At 42.0% G+C, this 21,977-nt stretch overlaps 1 long non-coding RNA gene across 1 annotated transcript in view; it reads right to left on the reverse strand.

Annotated features, from left to right (window-relative positions):
• Window positions 1-21,977, reverse strand: part of LOC308054113 — a 78,988-nt gene that overhangs the window by 16,181 nt on the left and 40,830 nt on the right. Inside the window, exon 2 of the long non-coding RNA XR_013923967.1 lies at window positions 16,899-18,758. This is a non-coding gene — a long non-coding RNA (uncharacterized lncRNA). The remainder of the gene's footprint in view (window positions 1-16,898; window positions 18,759-21,977) is intronic.

Genomic DNA, 21,977 nt, shown 5'->3' on the forward strand with positions numbered 1-21,977 from the left:
TAAATTCGTCCCAGGTCTGTCTTGCCTTTACCCCACCAGGCTGGAAGATCCAGTGGATTCCAGTTGTCCACAGAGCACACATATGAGGTGTTGATGGGTCCTGCAAGGCAGCCGCCTGCTTTCTTGTCACCCACAAGCTAAAATACATTCCAAATTTTTTTAATGAAACAGTTTTATTTACATTTCCTTTCCTGTACCTGTCACCAAGATCTTACCAAACCCCCCAGGCTGAGAAATGAGCTGCTGTCAAGAAGCTAGCTTGTCCCCATAAAAAAGTTATTCCTGAGGAACCAATTCTCCCAGCTCCACAGATCCCAAAACATTCCCATGTGCTCTGACCCCAGGGGAGCACGGTCATCCTGACCGCTCCAGTCGGAAGCCTCCCAGCAAAGGCTGGGTCCAAGCGCCAGCCGTCGGCTGCCGGGGACAGTACGAGCACGACGGCTGCTCTCTGCTTGCTGCCCACGCCGCCGCGATGAAACGCTGACACTGCCTGCTGCCTCCCTCCTACATGGCAGACCTCTGGCAGCTGTTGATAAATGCGATTTCAGGATGGGCCTTGTTAGATCACGGATATTTGTACTTGTAAAGCTGTCTCCTGCCGTGAACCAGCCAAGCACAGCCATATGGGCCGGTGGGAGCACCGCTGCTTACATGTGCGGGCGGCCCTGTGGGCAGGTTTGGCAGCAGCACTGCCCAGTGCCCCTCCACACTGCACAGAGCCACCTCCATAAATCACGTGCTACCGTGCACCTCTCCAGCGATCTGGAGCCTGTCCAGCTGGACCACGGGCACAGACCATCCACCTCTTGGCATTGCAGTTGTGGGTGAAGGGGCAACAGTAGCGATGCGGTTTGGGCAGCACAGGATGCTAAATGCGCTCTGTGGTGGTGGGATGTTCTCAGAGAGATGCAGGGCACCAGCTCATCATCTCAAGACCTACACGAGCCCTGGTCTTTCCACCATCCTTAGAGGAAACTCAGGGGAACAAGTCCATCTCTAATAACATCAGCTTTCTGCAGAGTGAAACCCAGGTGCCTGGAAAACAAACTTTCTTCTTACGAAGAAGAAAACACCTCTCACACCCACCTCTTCCATGATTTTTGCTGCCTAGGGCAAATAGTTGTTGTTGCTCTCCTGCACCAAGGAGCAACTTAGCCTATACGACTTTGAAATATCATTTGCCTTCTTCCCACAGTTGGCAAACTCTTTGGTTTCTGCCACCGCTAAACTTACAAATAAATCAAGATATGATCTGCTAACATATTCAGAATGATGTTTGGCCTGAATATTTTTTTTAGCTTCAAACATCAATTTCTTTTTGTAATGAATACATGCTGCATCTCATAACATTTCATTTTTCATACATTTAGCAAAATTGCTTAACTGATACTATTTTTTTCCAAAGCAGCTTTATTCCTACCCTAAAAACATGCAAATCAAAGACTCATGCACTTATATAATGCGCAGAATTCCCTACTGCTGGTTCAAACGCTAAGTTATAAAATAGTTACAGTATCTACACTTTTTTATTAAATGAATTCAGTATCCTGACTTTTTTATGAAAACCACAATAAGATACATGGACAAAATTTTATAGGCGCCTCTGTGCAGCTCTTTCCATTTTTATTTGCTCCCCTCTCCGAAGGAGAACCTCCCCAGCACCCACCACACGCTTTGCACGCTGGCAGCCTTATCGGAACCGCCGGCGAGGCACATCCAGCCCTCACTTCCTAAGCTTAATGCCCTTTGCAATTCTTGTTGGAGCAGTTGTTAGCTGAAGACAAGAAGACTTATTTCTATTCATTCCCTGCATAATCCACCTTATGAATTTACACCTCACCTACCCGCACACTCAAGGACCCAGAAATACAAAATATTTCCTACTGTGTTTTAAACCCACATCCTCCTGGATACAAGATAAGAGCTTAATAGCTTTGACACAGCACTGTTTTCATATTCATGCATAAGTTATGGATACAGCAACAGATCAGCACTTCTTTGTGCTTCTCATTGGCTCTGGTTCGCTGCCTTAAACTGTCTGAGTCAAGGCCATGTTTTAATGCCATAGACGCTCTATTCAAATACCAGTATGACCACATTTTAAAAGCCACCCTGTACCACTTCATTGCCGCAGATGTCCTTTACATCTGGCAAGGGCCGTTTCTCTGCATGTCAACAGTAATTCAGTTTAACAGCTGTCTCTTTTGACAAGCTTAGTGTCAGACTCTAAAATGACAGGGTGACAGTTTTCCTTTTCTTTAACAGAACATAGTGCAAATTAACCATTTGAATGCAGGATCACTGAACGCCTCCCGAATACAGTTTTCAGAGTTGACTGAATAGGATTTAGGAATTGTTGGTATTAGCAGCCAAAGCTGAAAACCTGTAGGGTCTGACAAACCAAGGCACTTCTCCTGCAATCAAGATTCTTACCTGAAATCTAAGTGTTTGACACCCAGAAAACCTTACATCGAGTTGAAATAGGTGTCAGAGGTAAACACTGGGCATTTGCAAACTGGTATGATAAGTACTTTTCCTGCATTGCATAAATACACAGGAGAATTTTCCATGTATTTAGTTAAAGTGCTCATTAATACAGTGGCTAATGGCACCGTGTGTATCAGCTTTCAAACGGCACGCTGCACACACACCTCTTCCACAAATGCCAGACGGACAAAAGCACCTCAGCACAATTTCTCTAGGACTAAAACTATGCCTAAGATAATACTGTACAACTTAATGATTGAAACCTTTAGCGCAAAACCCAGCTTGTGGACAGTAACAAAGTGCCACCGTGATTTATGAACAACCAGTAAATGCTACAAAGACACCGCTTTAATCTGGTGCAAGAGTGAGCTTTATGAGGCTGGCTGTATTAGGCTCACATAAAAGTGAATTTAAAAAAATATAAACATTACACTACGGATATTTAAACTGCATACTGATGTAAGTCGTACGGTGAGCCATTTCACTGTGCTAATATTATACCATAGCTGCCCTGGTGAGGAGGAAGGATGCCTGCCTGATTTGGTCCTTGTTCTGTTGAAACCAATGGCAAACCTCAACATAACTGCAGTGGGACTAGTCTCCAGCTCACACAATTCGTGTTATTTTAAAGAACTGTGAAAGCCTTTCTGCTGTTTGCTCCTGGGTAAGCAGTAACATCTGAAGCACTACCAAAAATACTGGGCTGAAAGGATGCTACAGAGAGCGTTACGTGCAAATGCCTTTAGTAATTGCTTTTGTTTGCTTATTTATACATTGCTGTAAGTATTTGTATGTGCTACCCATTGCCATAGCATCTGGGCATCTCATAATATTTAGAAAGATTCACACTCAAGTGCCTATTACTATCTGTAAGAGACATGCCCATTTGTATGAGCTGAAACGGAGATTTATCATTTCTCAGTCTCATAATACAACCAAGTTATTCCTCGTTCATTCAGCCCTTTTTAACACGTAATTGGCCATGACATGCAGAAGAAGTAGTCACTTATTCTCAACCACTCTGTAGCCAGGTCTCTCATACAGTAAAACTTGCATGTCCCTGCTCTGCAGAAGCTGGGACAGAGATGCTGATGGTGCTAACCTCCTTAATGGCTCCCTTCTTACCCACATACCCCGCCTGCTCCTTTCCATCTCCCAGGAATTCATACTTCCATAGCCAAAGGTGAGCTTCTGTAAAGGGAACATATCACTAGTATTTTATTAATGTATCATGAAGCTAAGTCAGCTGCAAACATGTATTTTTAGCACAACATCAGTCCCACAGGAGCGCGCAGGTTGCTGGGTTTGGAGGGGAAGGTTGCTATTAGCACTGCATGCTTAGCTCAGCTACACAAAGCATACAAAATAATTTCAAATACTCAACCTCCCCAAAAATCTATCATATGCCTGAAACACTAATAATTCTATAACTTAAGCTAAACAGAGTAGTATTCAGCTGTAAATTTTATGGCTACTCTCTCCACCTCTTATGAAGTGTGAAAAGAGTCTTCATATCTGTCAGTCTTTTCTCAGAAATGACTTTCGCTGATTACTTAAACTTTCGTTAAATAAGCTTTCCACAAGCTGTAAAAACAGAACACAGTAGGGAAAAAATTGGCTCTCTTTTAAAAGTGCTGTAAAGTCTCTTTTTGAATGAGTAATTAGAAATGTGTAAACTCTTTTATGGATATGTGAGAAGCACACACAAAAAATTTGACATTCCATGCAAGTATTTCTGTGTGCTATCAAATTTCATTGTATTTCACAGAGACCAAAACTATACAGACCCAAAATACACATACATTAGTGGACATGGGTTATTTGCCAAGAAGGAATTTACATACAGTACAAGTAAAACATCCTAATTTAAATCTCTGACAATGGATACTCACATTCTTAAAGAGAAATCAGAGTTGTTTGTCTTTCCACTCATACTTATACAGATTGCAAAGCTGTTGACAGAGCACGATTTGAGCTGGTCCTTTCCAACTGCTTACTGTTATTTTTATTGCCATTGTCAGCTATCTTTTCCGTATCAAGAATCGAGCTCAGATGAAGATGTTCCGATTCCCCCACCCCATGCACGAACACAAAGAGCCACCAGAGGCCAGGCAGGGAGCGGGCAGTGGGGAAACCTCAGCCCCCTGCTGGCCCTCGCCCCCTTGAAAACTCCCCAAAACCCTTAGGTAAACCAACGCACTCCTCTGTCTTCATTTCTCCCCACACACACAAGTGGTCTGCCCCCAAACCAGACTCTGCAGATGCTCTGCAACCCCCTTGTACTTCCCTTGCTTTGGGTCCCTCTCCCTCCTCTTCAAACTCATGTTATTTGTGCTGAAAACTTGCTTTGATTTTGAGCCTCATGATCAGCTCCACGGCAGGGGGGCAAGTATCTTCATCGAAAAGGAAGGGAAAGCAGCCTATCGACATGGGGAGATGGGTGCTACCCCTGCGTGATTGCCCACCTCCCCGGGAGAGGGGACAGGGCATCTCGGGGACACCAAGATGGAAAGCCTCCCCCCTCCAAACTGGTGGGATATTTGCTTGAAAAGCCGGTGGATGTCACGCTGTGTACACGTACTGTGCACTATAAATAGTAATGTCTTCTATGCTCCTCTCCATGGAAAAATCTGCAGGAGGGGAAATAGTCTCAAATCTGTGTAGTTTTCAAGCCAAAGAGAGACAGCCTCATTCTCTCCTCGGTGGGGAAGCTGTAGGTAGGGGGTATGCCCCTCCAACCCCATAGAGTCGGAGGAGCCAGAGGAAAAAACAGGTCCCAGCTTATGCATCTGGCGGTAAAAAGCTGCCCCCTGCTCGCTCCCAGTCCCGGTGGGTCCCACTGCCATTCACCTTCCCCCTCCATGAGCAAACTCAGCCCCTCCCTGAGGAGGATGACAGTCACTGCAAAGTGTTTACGTGGCATCATTAAGTAGGTGGCATGAAGTGCCACAGGGCTCCTCGCTCCCCAAAGCACCCCCGTTGGAGGGGACTGCAGGCACCGCTCCCACTCCGAACCTTAGCGATTTCCAGCATGGAAATGATGCCGAGGACTCCCGAGGAGAGCAAAGAGCACCGCCACGTGCTCTCCCTTCTCCCAGTAAAGGTATTAGTGCCATTATTATTATTATTTTTAAGCCCCAAGACAGCGATTCAGACCCCACCTGCGAAGTTCAATAATCCTGTTGATAGCAGAGCAATGCCACCGCTCCCGCTCCCCACGACATTGCTCCAAGCAAGTTCTCTGGCAAAGCACTCACAGGCGCAAGTCGGTGCCAAGTCTGTTATAAAACCAACCACGGTGCAAATGTTTTCGGGTAAGAGAACAAAAGTATGAGAAAGGGAAAGGCTTCACACATCTTTAGCGTGGAGAATGTATTTAGTGCTCCCAGAAGCTATTAGATCGGGTGATACAGGCAATTTATTGTTTTGTCAATACCTTTTATTTTGATTTAATAACTTACAAAAGCTACGGTCTATCTGTAGCACAGCCTCAACTTTCTTTACACAACCCCACTTAACTTTCAAACACTTTAACTTTCAGGTCAAATCTCTGTCATATTGATAAATGGGTCTATTTAAATTTTTATCACTGCAGAATTCTCTCCAGTGTCTTTTTCACTACCAGATTTCATGCACAAAATAACAGGATACTCCTTGTTTTTGTTACCCACCACATGCAAAAAAAAGTCACTACAGAAAGCACAGATGTAGTCATGAAACGTCTGTAATTTGTCTGAAATAGCATCATTCCTACTGACTTTTCATACAGAGAGAGGTACAGTACTACAAGAATAATGTGAAAAAGCGCAGGGCAGAAAAGCCAACCATGGGGTATATACACTTACACGAGCTGCAGTCCACCCCTGTGCTAGCAAGTAAACAAGACAAAGTATTTTACCCTCACGAGGCACTGCTATGCATGATAGAGAGGCCCCAAGTGGAGTTTAATCTTATTTGGCTATCTGACCATTGCTTCATTAAGGTAACTAAGAAAACTGCTGCAAGGTCAACAAATTTTTAGATACTATTGTAAATAATCATCTGGTTTCCCTGCCAATAATCAGGACCAAAAATATAAGCCTTATAGCCCTAAGAATGCTGTATATGTTTAACCTTTACTTTTAAACGGTACTAAATGCTGAAGGCTGTGGCTACTGCAAAGATAGTACAAACAGATACTGCAGGAATATAGCAGTGTTTAATGACAAGTTACAAAGAGTTCTACTGAAAGAAAAGCAAGAGCCAAAAAGGTTAAATAAACAGAAACCACAGTGCCTCCCATCTTTCGTGCATTAACTTTCAATAGCTATAAAGTGAAACTTCTGCCATACGTGATTTGATTTCCCAGATCTGTGCATTAAATATTTACTTCTAACTATAAACTTATATGAGACCCAAACAAAAACTAATTTGCATTATTAATGATGCAAGAAATGTGATGCTTAGTCCCTTAAGATTCATAATACAGAAGAAAATGTTAGAGATTTACTTTCTTTTCCATTTTAAAAGGCAAGTTAAAACGATAAAACTTATTTAATTAACAGAGACTCTATTTATGAATTAGTTGTTTCTGCCAGCAAGAATGTTTAAAAAAAAAAAAAAAAAACCTGTCTGAAATGAGGCTGAGACTACAAAGAGTCCATTTTCAGCTTGGAACCTCAAGGGAAAAATCAAAGGGTTTCTTTCTTTCAGCGGTTTGGGTGAGATGATATTTTGAGATGTTGACAGCTGCCAAACTGCAGAACCAGTGAAGAACTACCAAATTGAAATTGTTTTTATCTTTTAGAATTCTTCTCAATATTCAGCTCAACTTCCTTTTACAGCTCACAACTGAAATTTCTACTCGGTTAAAAGGTTTTTCCCCTCCTTCAATGCTTGTGTCTACTGCTTTGGACCAAAACCAAACCCTCTCTCTTCTAACATTAACCCTAAATAATAGACAAACATTTTTATTACCTTTAATAGTGTTTCTAGTATAGTAAAGCACTAATTGCTGTCCTTTTCTTCTGTGCTCTGTGTGGCACCAAATTTCAATGGTTAATCACCTTAATCATCTCTATCCCACTGAATGTTGTCACTATGTTTACTTACAAGATATGAGCAAAACAGAGCTAACAGTCTTTGCTCTAATAAACAAAGTAGAATTAAAAGTCAACTTTTACAACTTGTTTTCTACTTTTCTGATAGAAGCTATTGGTAAGATTCAAAACAAGCCAGCCTTTCGTTAATAATAATATAGTAACGTTTTCCATTCAGCTCATGCTACTCTTCATTTGACATTTTGTTGCTAAATCCTCTTTCCACTGCTAAAGCCATCCCTCTTTCTCTATCCACATCTTCTCTATTGGTCCCACGACCAACCTTGTGGTGGCTTCTCATCTGCTTCAGACATCTGCCTCACGCTGCCTCTTAAAGCCTTTTCCCCCACAGACAATCAGCCCGTGCATTTCTGTCTTCATCACATATTCATTAACCAAATCAAAGTCAAACAAGCCCTTTCCTCTTATTGTTCAAGCTGTCAGCCTCAGCAGCAGCCTCTGCTTCGGCTTCCTCCACCCTCCTCTGCCTCATATCTTCCCTCTTGCTGTCACATCTGTGTCTTGAAGAAGACCTCTTTAATCTTCTACCAAGCAACCATTTCTAAAACCTGTCCTTCAAGAGCCTGTCGCTGGCATCCCTCCGTTCTGTCCCCTGCCTAGCCCTGAGCACCCTGCCCTGCCTGAACTCCAGCGGTACCCGTCTCCTCTTGCTTCGCTCCTACCAAAACCAGCTCTCGCAAGGCCAGACTGCGGGAAGCCAGGAGCCATCATCCCAAAGAGGAAGGGCAGAGCCCTGCTGGGGGGCGAGCCCCTGGCACTGCTTCAGCAGATCCCATTTCTGATCCATTTTGCCATCATAGAACTGACCACGGATAAGCATCTTCCCAGCTTGTGACCCTCACCACTGTGATACAGAGGACCTTCTGAATTCCTGTAACATGGCAACTCCACACTCTGCCTTGTGAGCTCTGATGCAGATGTTTTTGGAGATAGCAAGCCTGACTTCTGCTGGCACAAACTCCTCAGAATTCAGGTTAACTGCACTTGGGGGCACTTTTTTATAAAAAAAAAAAACCTTAAAGTTTAATTAAAAAAATAATTCAAGAACAGAGGTTCAAATATTGGCCACTGCAGACATTGAACATCTTTTAAAAATACATTTTCTTATGCATTATAATGAGAGCTCAATGCCCAGCAAAGATAGTGATATGAGAAAGAGAACAATAACCCCAGCTGTACTCACAGACCTCTTCCAATAAGTGATCCAAGGACTAACTCTGAACAGATTTACATCAAATTATTTTTGTTTTCGTATTTGTTAGTGCAGAAGGCAGCGCATAACTGTTTTGGGAGAGCTCCTGTCAACACTGAAAGAAAAATATTCTCCCCTTTCAAGGAGACCTATCCACACCATTATGCTCCTAAACTAGTAAGACACAATATACAAAGTCTTCCTTAAATCTGAAAATAAGACAGATATACATACAAAGATTACTGGTTCAATACTTCTAGGCTCAACAAAACACAAGAAAACTCTCAAAATGATGCCTTTTAATTCAGTAACCCCAGATCTAACTGGGCATCCCACACAAGCAAAGTGGATGTCCAGAGGACGACACAGCCTTTCACTCTCCACTCATCAATATTTCTGATATCCTGAGGGGGTGACCCTCCCGCCAGCACAGGATGGAGACACTGATGGAGAGTGCGGTGCCTGCATCCCCTCCCTGGGGCCAGCAGCAGCATTGCCATGGCCAGCAGCAGGGCAGATCGTGACCATCAGGTCCCAGTGATGCTGCTCCCTCACGACCAATGCTCAACATCAACAGGAGTCAAACAAGAGTTGCATTTGCCTCCCGTTATTCCCCTGCCCTCACTCTGGACATTTACATTTGAAAATAGTATCTGTCACTCCCATCAACCGGGTATTTTTCTTTTCTGTTTGAACCTGAATGAAAAAAATCCAAATCCCTGGGTGTCTGACATCAAAGCTTGGTAGAAGGAAACTGTTGGGATGGTGTTCTGGCATTAAAGCGGCACTAGAAAGGAAGAGCAGATGGGCAGTGAGGAAACAAATCCTGTTGAAATATGATTAAGTGACACTGAAGATAAGGAAAACCATGAAAAATAAAGGGCAGGTAACAGGATTTTAAGTACAATATAAAAGGGGATTTGTGGCACATGTAATTCCTCCTTTATATGTTAATTAAACATAGATATTTTTTTGCCTCTCAATTATAGTTACAGATCACTTTGTTTCTGTCTACGTTCTCTACAAGCATCGGTGAAAGCTGAAGGTGCTCAGCACTTTTGTATCTACTGTATATTTATGTTTCATTCTTGCTCTCTAAGTATATTTCCGATTAAACATGAAAACGGGAGGCATAAAGGGAAGAATGTGCCGTAAAGCACCTCCAGCATTCTGAGAAGAAAAGCTCAGCATTTTCGGAAGACTATGGTTTCCCTGCAACCATGCTCCAAATCAAGCTTTGTCAATCGCTATTTGCAACTAGGCAAGCCTGGCTTCCGATCATGTTGTTTCTTACGTCTCATTTGCCAAAGCAGAAAGTCTGCTATAAATATTATGGGATGGAGGACCCTGATTTTATTTTTTTTGTAATTTGCGCTGATGCAATCAGTTGCATATTTCAATAAATCTCTAATTGTGAGTGAATCATCATTCTTAGCATTAACAGAAATAGGTTTTATTCTCACGCTCCTCTGCATGCCCACCTCCTCCAACCCAGCCCTCGCTCTGCCCTGCTTTGAAGCTCATTTGCAGACCTAAGTGGACTACAAGAACCAGCCCTCCTGTTTCCCCGCTGGACAACCTGCTCAGGAGATGGCCTTTCAAAGGGTTTCGTCTCACCACTTCCATTATTTTCTCAGCCTCCCAGAGAAGAAGATTTAGTTCAGACTTTAAATTTGACAGGAGCCCTGGTGGAGGGGGAAGACCGAGAGGGAACGAGGGATGGGTGAAGAGAGGGAGGCGATATCTCATGTATCTTTTTGGGGCCAGTCCCACGCATTTTACTAAACTTTTCTGCAATCATAAATCCAAAGGGTTCCTTGCACACCTCTCCAAGCTGTGCTGCTCACTCTGCTCCAGCACAAACTCGGGATGAAGGGGGAGAAGGAGAGGCAGGAGCAGGCAGACAGAACCGTTTGCACCAGCACTGCAGAAGAGGAGATCTTCATACCAACCCTGCAAAACTGACATTATACTGAGATAAATAAGTACCATTCTCTGGATATCGAATCAACATTTATTTTTTTCTTTGCATGGAAAATCCCAGCTCGTGCCTGTGGCTGGGATTGGGCATGTGTGGTGTGCGTTCATCTAGTATTGCTTATGGCCAGTTAGAAAAATCATATAATCCACTGCAAGTTTAAAACATAATTTAAACCTGCCAAGTCTCATAAGTTCCAAAGCAGGCAAATTTACCATAAAGAGAAAGGTTTCCACTTACTAGATTTTATATGCAGATCGCTGGCACACAGGCTGGCCACCAAAGAAGTCTGTTATGCAGGCACATAATCAACGGAAGCCTTCATTTTCACTGCGGTTAGATTTAATGTGATAATGAATATTCCAGTGTCAGACCTGGGTAAATGGTTGGGGTTTCACCTCAGATTCCCTCCTTTAAATATCTCACGCTGGCTGAGTGGTAAATAATTCAGCAGCACCAGCAGGACACTTGAGGTGTGTTCAAGATGCAGGTGTATGTACCCTGCTCGTGTCCTGCCCTGTGTTCCTGCTCTTGTAAACAGCGCCAGTACCGCAGCGAAGAGCGTAAAGGCTTTATCACCTATTTACACCTGCACCCGCGTGCAATGGAGAGCACACGGAAAAAATGCAGGGCTCCGGCAGGCTGCTGGTGGAAACATCCCTCCAGGTGCACCATGGGCACCCATGGATCACAGAACCAGTTAGGCTGGAGAACCCAGCTGGGCTCAGCGCTGCTCAGCTGGTTCAAGTGGGATGCAGAAGGTCTGGGCCGGGAGGCTTGGTGGTGGTGTCCCAGATTAACGCCAGAGCCCTGAGGAATGCACATTTCCTAATTGGCAGCATTTATTTTTATTATAATTTACAGAACTACAGATGATATTTCACATTCATTTGAAAGTCTCTCTGCAGTTTACAAACATTTACCCACCCCACATGAGGCGAATTCTTTCATGCTCATTTTATGGACATGGAATGCGGCTGAATTAATATTACTGTGAAAATCTTCACTGCCAGATTTCCCCGCCATATTTTGGGGCATAAAATATGTCACCGTATTTTACCCTCATTACCTAACTAGGGCTGCCTGGGAGAGCGGCTTTCCAACAGAATTGATAGGGGTCTGCTATTTCTTTGGGCTTTTCACCTATTTTGCAGTTACTGGCTGATGTTTTTCCTCTCCTTCTTCTTTTTGCCAGTTTCAAGTTTCCACTCCGACACCAAATGCTTTCCTCTTTCTCTACCGCTGTTAACACTAGGCAGATCAAACAAACACAAAAGTGTTTTCTCAAAAAATAATCATTAAGCGTATCATGTAGTTTAATTCAAGTGACAGCTGAATATTTGTTTCATTAATAAGTAATTTGCAATTAATTCATGGAGTCATTTCTAAAAGAACATTGTGATGTTTCCATGGTTTTAAAGTGGCAAAACACTACTCATTTTTTGACAAAATTTCAGTACAAATTGCTCATATGCATCCACTGGAAAAATCCAACCACTGACAAGGAGTGTCTCCATAATGTGGGAATATGGCTTCCATCACCATTAGTGGCAAGGCACCCACATACAATATGCAAATATATGCAGTATTTAGGATTTGAATTTCAGGTGCATGAGTGTTCACAATGCTCCATTCAAATAATTAGTAATGAATTATTAGAGTTAAGGTTTTTTCCATTTAAGGCTCATAAACAACTCTTCTCCATGCTGGAAAAATAACAACATCTCCAATACAAATTGTTCAGTTGATCTATTTTCAACAAAAAGGCTAGAGAAATAAACAACTGTTATCCTGCCATTGAAACCAAAGACGTTCCAGCTCACAAAGGCTCCTGAGGGTCTAAAATCATGCCAGGAGTTATGGGCCACCACTCCACTGGCTGAGCATGTCTCCTTGGAGGTCCAAGGGGCTCCATTCGCAAACCTATGAAGGTCATCTTTTGCCTGGGATGGAACAAGCACTGTTTGCACTGGCATTTCATTAAGAATTAACTAGCAGTTTACCACCTTTCACAATGTTCTTTCTAACCTTAAAGACTGGCACGACTTGGGAATAAGTAACACAGGGAAGTGTCTTTAATCCTGGACACCAACACCACTTGCACTCTAAACCCCAGGACCTGATACCTGGCCAGCAAAGACTAAGGACACTTCTAAGCTGCAGAAACAATTACAACTGTTGCCGTATCACCTTCTCAATAACCTTCCCCCGAAATTATAAGGTAGAGAGTTGTCTGTAATCATTAACTGCCTGAAGGAGAGAGACGCATTACCAAAGCAACAAACCTCTAATCAACAGAGTGGGAGCAGTGCAGAAGAGAAAAATATCTCCTAAAGAATCAAGTTGCAATAGTTTAAAAAAAAAAAAAAAATCTTATTTGGCACATATAGTTAGCACCCCATAGTTGCAAAATTAAAATTTTGGAACAAGTGAACATCATAAATTTGTGCCTACTTGGGAATGTAATTTGCTAGAATTACACTTTTGGTGGAAGACCTTACAGGTTTTCACATTCAGCAGCAAGAGGACCAATTATATTAACGAACTGACAGCTCTGAAGTGATGCAACAGAGAGCTGGCAGGAAAAAAAAAAGTTATCAAGTTTGGTTTTCAATTAAAAATGAAGAAAAGAAACAATGCCCAGTTTCAGGATATCCTAAATGAGATTAATAGATAGCTAACTTGGTGTCCGGAAAACAAAGTTCTAGACCTTTTGAAGATTTTTGTAACTTGGAGGGGGTTTTCATTTGTCAGAAAGATCAGGTTAAAATTCCTATTTTAAAAGTTGCTGCAATGCCATAACTTATGAGCTAAAAATTAATAAAGTTGGATAAGATAATCTATAAATTATCCAGCAAGAAAATCTGGAAACAATCAGTGATTTTGTGTCTTCCATCAATACACCATGCTTTGCGACACAATGATTTCCAGGATAAGATGTGACTTTGCCTTGAATGCAATTTGCAACCTATTAGCTTGATCCAGTTTCCACTGGAGTAAATTAAAAGATTACCATTGACTTCAATGAAAGCTGGATTAGACTCTGTTCACATTCACAGTGGGAAAAAAAAATCTTAATGATTATTTATGCCAGAAATTCCAGTGTAAAAAGCAAAATTGGTGCAAATGTGTTGAAGAATTTGAAGAGAAAAATGAGCACAGTGGATATAAAATATGATTCCACTAAAAATTATAAGATTACTAATTACTCTGAATAAGCTTATAGAAATGCTATAGATGTAATTAAATGGCACAAATATACTTTGAAATCCAATTATAGCAATGGAGCAATGATTATGCAGTTGCATTAAGAGTTAAAATAAAATATGATACCAGATAAATGGCTATATTAGAAAGGCATTATTAGATTTTCTTGCATTTATTCACCATCGAGTGCCACCAGCCCTTCAAGCTACGGACAAACAGAAGAAAACAGATAGAGGAGAAAGATTGAGTTTGTTTGCTAAATATAGTCAGGAACAACTGAGGTATTTCTACCAGAAAAGATAAAAGGAGAGATACCAGCTACCAATACACGACTCGCACAACAAATCAGACTACCCAGTCTTGTGCACAGTCCTACAGTTCCACCAGAATTATCAACTTTTGTAAGTACCAGACGATAAAAGAAGTAAAACTTGGAAAGGATTTACTGCAGAAAGTTGAAAAATCCCCAAGAAAACACAATATACCACGAAGAGCCAGTTATTGCAACCATCAATATTCGGCAGTGGGCTACCAGAGGAAAAGAGATGCAGATTCAATTAGGAAAAAATACAGTCATGCCTATCATTTGGCAGAAGAGCATTACTGACAGGAAAAGGGACACTCACTTTATTTGTAAGTTTAAATAATCATTTGACACTTTGCCCATTATGTCAAGAAATTAGCATTTAGAGGAAACAAATATATGCACAGTGTCACAGTGAGTCCCTTCTTGATTTAAAACTAAATTAAGCAATCCCTTGCTTTACTCTCTCTTGTCCTTGAAATTCATATTGACTTTATATATATATATATATATATATATATATATATAGTACATTACAGGTTTGCCAACTTTTGAAACCTAAGGGAAATATTCACCAATTACCAGAAACTTGTTAAAACCACTTACAACCTCACCTGTTTTTAAAATCGAAACATAAACCAGGCACAACTTGCATGGGGGTTTTTGTGAGAATTCCTCTCCGGTGAATTGGTAAATGCTTCTTTGGGAGGTTTCCCATTAATAGACACCTGCAGTTTGTCCCTATTTTGCAGTCTCTTGGAGAGAGCTGGCATGGGTTTCAGTTTATAAGGTCACTCAGACCGTACCTGCCCCCCCAGGTACATGTTGAGCCATTAGCAGAATAAAAGGAGGGGGGAGAAAGAACAGAAAAAAACACCTAAAAATAGTATTTCATTCTGCTTTTGCTATAATATTGTAAAGACAAACAGAAGCATCCGCATGCTCAGCTATGCCTTGGCTAAGCAAATCTCATAAATGTCTGAATTTCCCATTATGACCGTGATTTCTACAGGGAGATGAAATCTTTACCTCTCTCTAAATTGATGGGAGTCTCCCTCCTCCCTTCAGACGCCAGAATATGGAAGTAGAAGACTATGCCTCTGAAGGCTGTATTTTATAATACTCTGATGAGATGGATGCCTTTTGATTTAGGGTTTGCATGAAAAAAAGAAAAAAAAAAAATCCATGTAGTCTGCCAGCTCATCTAACCCAACTTTAATCACTTACTGTGTAGACAGCTATATCTGAGCTAGTCATCTAAAATCCCTTTAAAGTCAATGGTGAGAAATAGATGTTTTTAGGATGCAATTAATTGATTGGAAGGAAGAGGAATATATCATATATGGAAAAGAATTGTGGTCCAGAGGGTTCTGCTTTTCCCCATTTACTTTACAGGGAGTTCACACATCTGCATTGTAGTAGTCATCCAAAATAGGTGAGAAGAATATCACCAATCTCTATGAACTAACCTCTCTTTTTCTTTTCTTTTCTTTTCTTTTTTTTTTTTTAAAGATGTCTTTTACTGTTCCTCTTCCCTTCTGTTTCTAGTCCTACTGTCTCCTGGGACATCAGTTCTATTTTTTACATTATAAGCCCATTAACTGCTCAAAGAAATAGGTTTATTCATCTGATGGTAATGAAAACTTTTGGATCATACATGACCACTCACCTGGGCCAGAAGAACTGATCCATCAGGTTTAAAAAATGCATTAATAGATAGTTTCATGCAAGTTGTCACAGAAATATTCAGAACAGGACAGAGAAAACTTCTTATAATTTAGGACTCTCCCACAGAACCCACATGCCCTTCAGCTCCCACGACTCCAGGTCACATCCACAATGTACCACCAAATTGCAACAGTTACCTATAGCCTAAGGACCTGGGCTGGGATCATTTTCGTGGAGACAGAGAAAACATATTCCCCCTTGAGAGGACACGGCATATCTGTCAACTTGAAAATATAGCAGACGTCAGGGGGAAGAAAAATTAATAAATTTGTCTGCTTCAAGTAAGATCCAATGAAGTCCACTTAAAAAAAGTTTTGCCGGGCTGGAATGTTGTGGATACCCCCAAACGCCTTCTTTTAGCCTGATCTCCCACCCAACGGATAGCCCTGTGCAATTTTGTTCTGCTGTTACAAGCTGGTGAACCAGCCTATTTCCTCTCACCCACCAAAGAGCAACCATTGTACTGAAGATCTTTGAGAAATTTGCTGCACACTCTGACATAAGGGACTAAGTTTTGTTTCATGTTTGCCTTATGCTGGGGCATTCATCTTCAAAGTGCCTCGCACGCAACCGGGGAGCCTTAGAAGCGTATCAGGGGCAATTCAAAGAGCTTTGCATGGAGCAGGAGGGGGGTCCTGTTCAAAGCTGCAGCCTTGCATCTGCCAGAGAAGAGCAGATTCAAAACCGAAGAGGTCACTTCACCTACCTGTAGTGGGATCTCATACTCAGAAGACTCCAACTAAAAATAAGGGATATTCAGAGAGTGTGATAACTGAAACCCTCTAGGCAATGCTCTTTCTCTCTCTCCCTCACACACAGATGCGTACAGAGTGACGTCTCCTTTCGAAAAAAAAACCAGAACTGCAGGAGACATAATGGCCTCCAGAAAAGAAACTTTACTCATAGATTAGCTCCATCTATAGCATCCTCCTGGTTTGAGCACAAAAGTTTCCCATGAGCTGGACCACCACAGACCTCCGTTCGAACCACCTGAAACAAGGAAACTAGAATAAGTGGTTGTTCAGTGTATGCTGGAGTGGTAAGAAAACTGATTTCTTGCAATTGCACCATTTAATGCCATGCAGAGGAAATACTCCTCTTGGTTCAGAAATTACAATGATCTGTTCTGTAGTTGGACCTGGAAGCCTCTGGATAACACAGGAGCTCTGCTAGGATGGGCACTGTCAGAGTAATACAGACCTGCTTTCCCCATAGTTTATCATTTACAGGGGAAACAGAAAAGCATGGAAGAAAGCATTGCTCTCATTTAATACATGGAGAACCGAGACAAGGAGAGATGCAGGTTCACATACAAGCAGATCAACAGATGTTTAATATCATTGATGAGGTTAAGGCAATCAGAAGTGGATTTTTAAGTGAAGCAGAAGTATAATAGTCTTGCAGATTATCTGTTGAGGCTTTGTATCAGGCACTTAAAAAAAAAAAAACAATGTAGATTAGATCTTTGTAACGCCTGTTTTTTGATAAGATATAAGTAGCTCTGCATCTGCAAGGAACTCTCATATTTGATACTGAGAGAGGATGGCTGCATCTATGGGATTTAATCCCACTGCCCTGAGCTAGCAGGGTCTATCCCTGCTCCCATTGCCATCACACGTATGATGCTAGCCACCTCCCTCTTCCTTCAAACATCCACTGCTGCAGATGCAAACCCCAACTCCGTATACAGTTCCTACCATCTGTAATAGTTCGTCAGTACCTACTGCCTTTAAGGACTTATTTTTCCTTTTTTTAAAATGGTAAGTTAACATGCACAGCATTCTACACTGCTTTCTCAGACTCCTCTTATTTATATTGCAGTTGTCTTATTAAAAGCTGTAAAGCCTTTGGGACAGCCTTTGTCTGAATGGCACTTCACATAGACAGTTACATTACTCCCTGTGTAATTTTTTTATTATTAGAAGCACCTGGTTTTGTTTTTCTTTTAAACTCAATTTAAACATTGCCTCCTTTGCCACATGCTTCATTTTGCTGCAGTGCTGACTGCGGTATTTCAGATTCAGTGTGTTTACTCCAAGTTCAGTTTATAACAGCAGGCCAAGATGGATCATAAACTTTATGTCTGATTCCGTTTCTTATGTAACATTTGTGGTTTTTCCAATTTTCCTACTTAGCAAATGCATTAATCCTTTAAAGCACCTGATCAAATATACTGGGATCTAGGACATCATTCCAAAATTTAATTTAATTGTAAAATTATGCATGTATTACATACACTCCTGTGTAGCGTAATTTGCTACAAGGCACCTCTCAGGAAGAGCTAACCATTTTGAGACCCTTTTGTACTACAAGGCAGCTAGGACACACACTATGCCATACAACCTGCTTTCAGGTGATTTCAAAGCCTGCATTTGCAATGTGTTTCCTTTTTTCCATATTTTATCCTCACTTTTGCTGCTCTCGCAGTGACCTCACCTGGAGCAGCGCGGCTGCAAGCCCTCCCTGTCTTCACAGAAAGAGCAATTGGTTTATGCCCCATATGTTTTCCAGGTTGTAAAACAGCATAAAAGTACAAATGAAGAGCCTCATACTATTTTTCTTCCTGCTGTGTGCAATCAACCCAGAAAGTATCCCTTTCTCAGAAAGAACCTGCAAATTACCTCAGCGTACCTGACCCGCCAGCGGTGATACAACATTAGGACTGTTTCCCCCCACTCACTCACATCATCAGTGCAGTGCTGGCTCTTCTCCTGCTGAGCTCCTCCGGCAGCCCTGTGATGCTGCCTGTCTCCACAATGCCTGGTTTGAAAGAAAAATCCTGAATGTGAATGAAATACAAACCTTCGCCACCAAAATACGTGATTTTTTTTTTAAAGAACTTTACAGCACTTTACGTATTGCAGAATTGACCCCATATATCTGGGAAGTCTGAAACTGAAATAGATTTAATGCAGCTAAGAAATAATCACGGGAAAGCATTTTGGATGCAGCCAAGTATGAAGTAAGGCAGTCTATTTTCTTCAAAGAAAGCTGCACCTACCTTTCATTGCATTCAACTACATCAATTACATAGAGCTTTAATGGAAAAGGATTAAAAAGCACAAAGGTAAAACAAACAGCATTACTGCGATGTCCAACAGGATGAAACAACATCCTTACATGGTAGGCACGGATACAGAATTACTATAAAAAGGAAGGAAGGGGGAACGGAAGGAGGGATTTCACGTCCCTTGACCAGACTCACTGCAACAGTGACAGAAAGGCAGGACACTGCAGTACACACCCTTTGGAAATTACCCCCCACATCCTCAGCCTCATTGCCAGAGCTCAGATGTGAACTCTCAGTTTCTGTATTTCCTATTTACCTCTATCCAGAGAGGTACATTATTTCATAAATGCAAAAGTCTGGACAATCTTGCATTTCTTTAAGTCTCTTCCAACTGTGTCTGTACCATCCCAGATCAATGGAAACTATTTACTCACTCTACTTTCATCCACATTTTCATTTGCAGGATGCGCGCCATTCAGCTCTATATTCCTTAAAACTTTTATATCAACTTCTTCATATGCCTAATTTGGGCTTAATTCAAGGCTGGGGTAAATCGTTACAACTCAAATGAAGTCAATAGGACTGTAGCGACTTACATCAGCTTTGTGTCAGTAAATACTGACAAGATTGATCTCAAACTTTTTCAGAACAAAAGATTTTTGAAAATGGATTAAACAACATAAATGCTGAGCTGTTTTGCTAGACTGCAAATGGCATAACACATGCTTTGTGTGACATCTCTGAATTATCCCTTCGTGGTAATGTTGACATTACATGGTATTGACTCATGGAAGAAGCTTAAATACCCTTTTAAGTTTTCAAGACTCTTTGACAAAGCACTATTTCATTAACAAAATGTTAATGGAATCTAGGAAGCTTGAATATACAGTATAGCCTGCTGGTTTCAAGAAGCTCCGTTCACTGGCCAAGAGATGCGACTGCAACAGAGCAATGTAATTCTTCTTTTCAGGCCAACAGAAAAGGGAGCATCTCAAGCAGGGCGTTCAGTGGTTGAGAAAGGAAGACCCAAGGCTATTTCTGCAGTGCTCCACCAAAGGGCTACCACACCTTCTGCTGGAGAAGGGCAAAATAGCACAGAGGAGAAAATACATCTTACAAGGTAAACTAGGAGAGGCAGCAGGGCTGGCCTTGGCTTGCAGCTAAGGCTTCTTGCTTGTGAAAAGGAGGAAGACCTAGAGAGCATCGCCAGGCAGTGGGTGCTGGAGTCACGTTTGGGAAAAGGGTTATGTGCCTACAGCTAGAATCATCAGCTGGAAGTATGCTGCTAATGACACGAGTAGCTCTCAAGTACAGGGCTTTATATCTGATGGGCTTTACTGCTAGGAACAGAATTCGTTTTCAGCTTCTTGATCTGCCCAGTAGAAGGCATAGTGAGAAGTTATCTGGGAAGGGGCAGAGGTCTCCGAGACACATTTGTATGCATCCATGAAATATATTTAAAAAAAAAAAAAAAAAAAGGCAGCTGCATATACAAATAACATAATCAACCAAACATGACAAAACTGTGAAACAAGCCTGCGCTCGAGTACTGATGGCTGGACCGAAGGGTGAAGTTATGCAGGTAGTAATGAGCCAGGAGTCAGCAGGACTGCGCTCCACACCTGCCGTCACCAATGCTGTTGGCAGCATTGATGGGATCAGGAACAAGGATTATAAAATGAGAGGGAGATCCTCAGGTGACACATTTGACTGATGGACAAAAGGCTTGTTCGCTGGCTGAAAACAGGTGTTTTGGTGCAATAGCAAAGCTTCTTACACATCTACCAAAGTCCTATGGCACCAAGTGCAAAGTGATGCTGACGGTCACTGCTGTTGCCAGGTTAATGTTCTACTTAACAGCTCCTTACCCTATCTTTTCTTTTTTAATTCAAGTCAGATTACTTTTGCCTCAAGAGGTGTACAACAACTACAATATTAACTGCAGTCTGATGCCCCACAAAGAAGAAAAATGCTCCTGTTGAAAGGGATGAAAGATTTTGTGCCAGGCTGAATGCAAAGTGCAGATGATTCATCTCTCCAAATACCTTGCTTGCTCTCAAAAGGAGCGGGGGAAAGCTGTGCTGCCTGAAGGGTGCCTGGCTGCACTGCACCACGCAAAGGAGCCCTGCAAATCCTCTGCTGGGGGAATTCATTCCAGCACAAGGCAATTCCACCTTTCAATTAATTCACCACCAAAATACAAGAGAAAACTGCTCAGGGCACGTCCTTGGCAGGCAGATCTGCCCCCCAGCCCACCCTGCAGACATGGCAGTTAGAGGGCTCTCCTTCAGCTAAGAGACTGGCCTCAAAATCTTGATGTAACTAAAATAAAAATAAAAGATTGAGGGTCTTCAAGAACAAGCAAATAAAGTCCTGAGTGATTGCTACTGTGATGATGGCCACACCAGAATCGGCGGAGCTGAACATCTGCACACGATGGGTGCAGCCCATGAGCAGAGGATCCAGGTGGGCTTTTGGGGCTCAATGACCCTACTCATGTGGAAATACAATGACCTAATAAAAGAGAAAGCAAGAACACAAGGAACATTCCTCAAAGGTTTCTTGGAGAATACTGTCACTTTTGGTATAAAACAGTTTAAAGGACTTACAGAAGAATCGAAACTCAAGGAAATTATAAGAAAGACATTTCAATCTCGCCTGCGAAGTATTGCACTCAGTCAAGGACACTGAACTTTGTGATCTCACTGGGGTCGCAAATTTTCCACATGAATTAACAGACGTCCATTGAGCTGCAGCAACCAAGCAGGATTTTTATCTTGGCTGAAGATCCGCCCCACGATGCTCGCATCCCATTGCCAGGAAAGCATCTCCCACCCTTCAGATAGCATTGGCCAAAGCTCTCTGTGAATAACCACTTTATAGTGTGAGACACTTACTATGCAGTGGGTCACTGGTAGCAGGGTTGAGAAAGGGACATTCAGATCTAAAGTCACAAGCCTCTATAGTCA

The sequence above is a fragment of the Falco punctatus genome (genome assembly GCF_963210335.1).
Source record: "Falco punctatus genome assembly, chromosome: 15".
NCBI lineage: Eukaryota > Metazoa > Chordata > Aves > Falconiformes > Falconidae > Falco > Falco punctatus.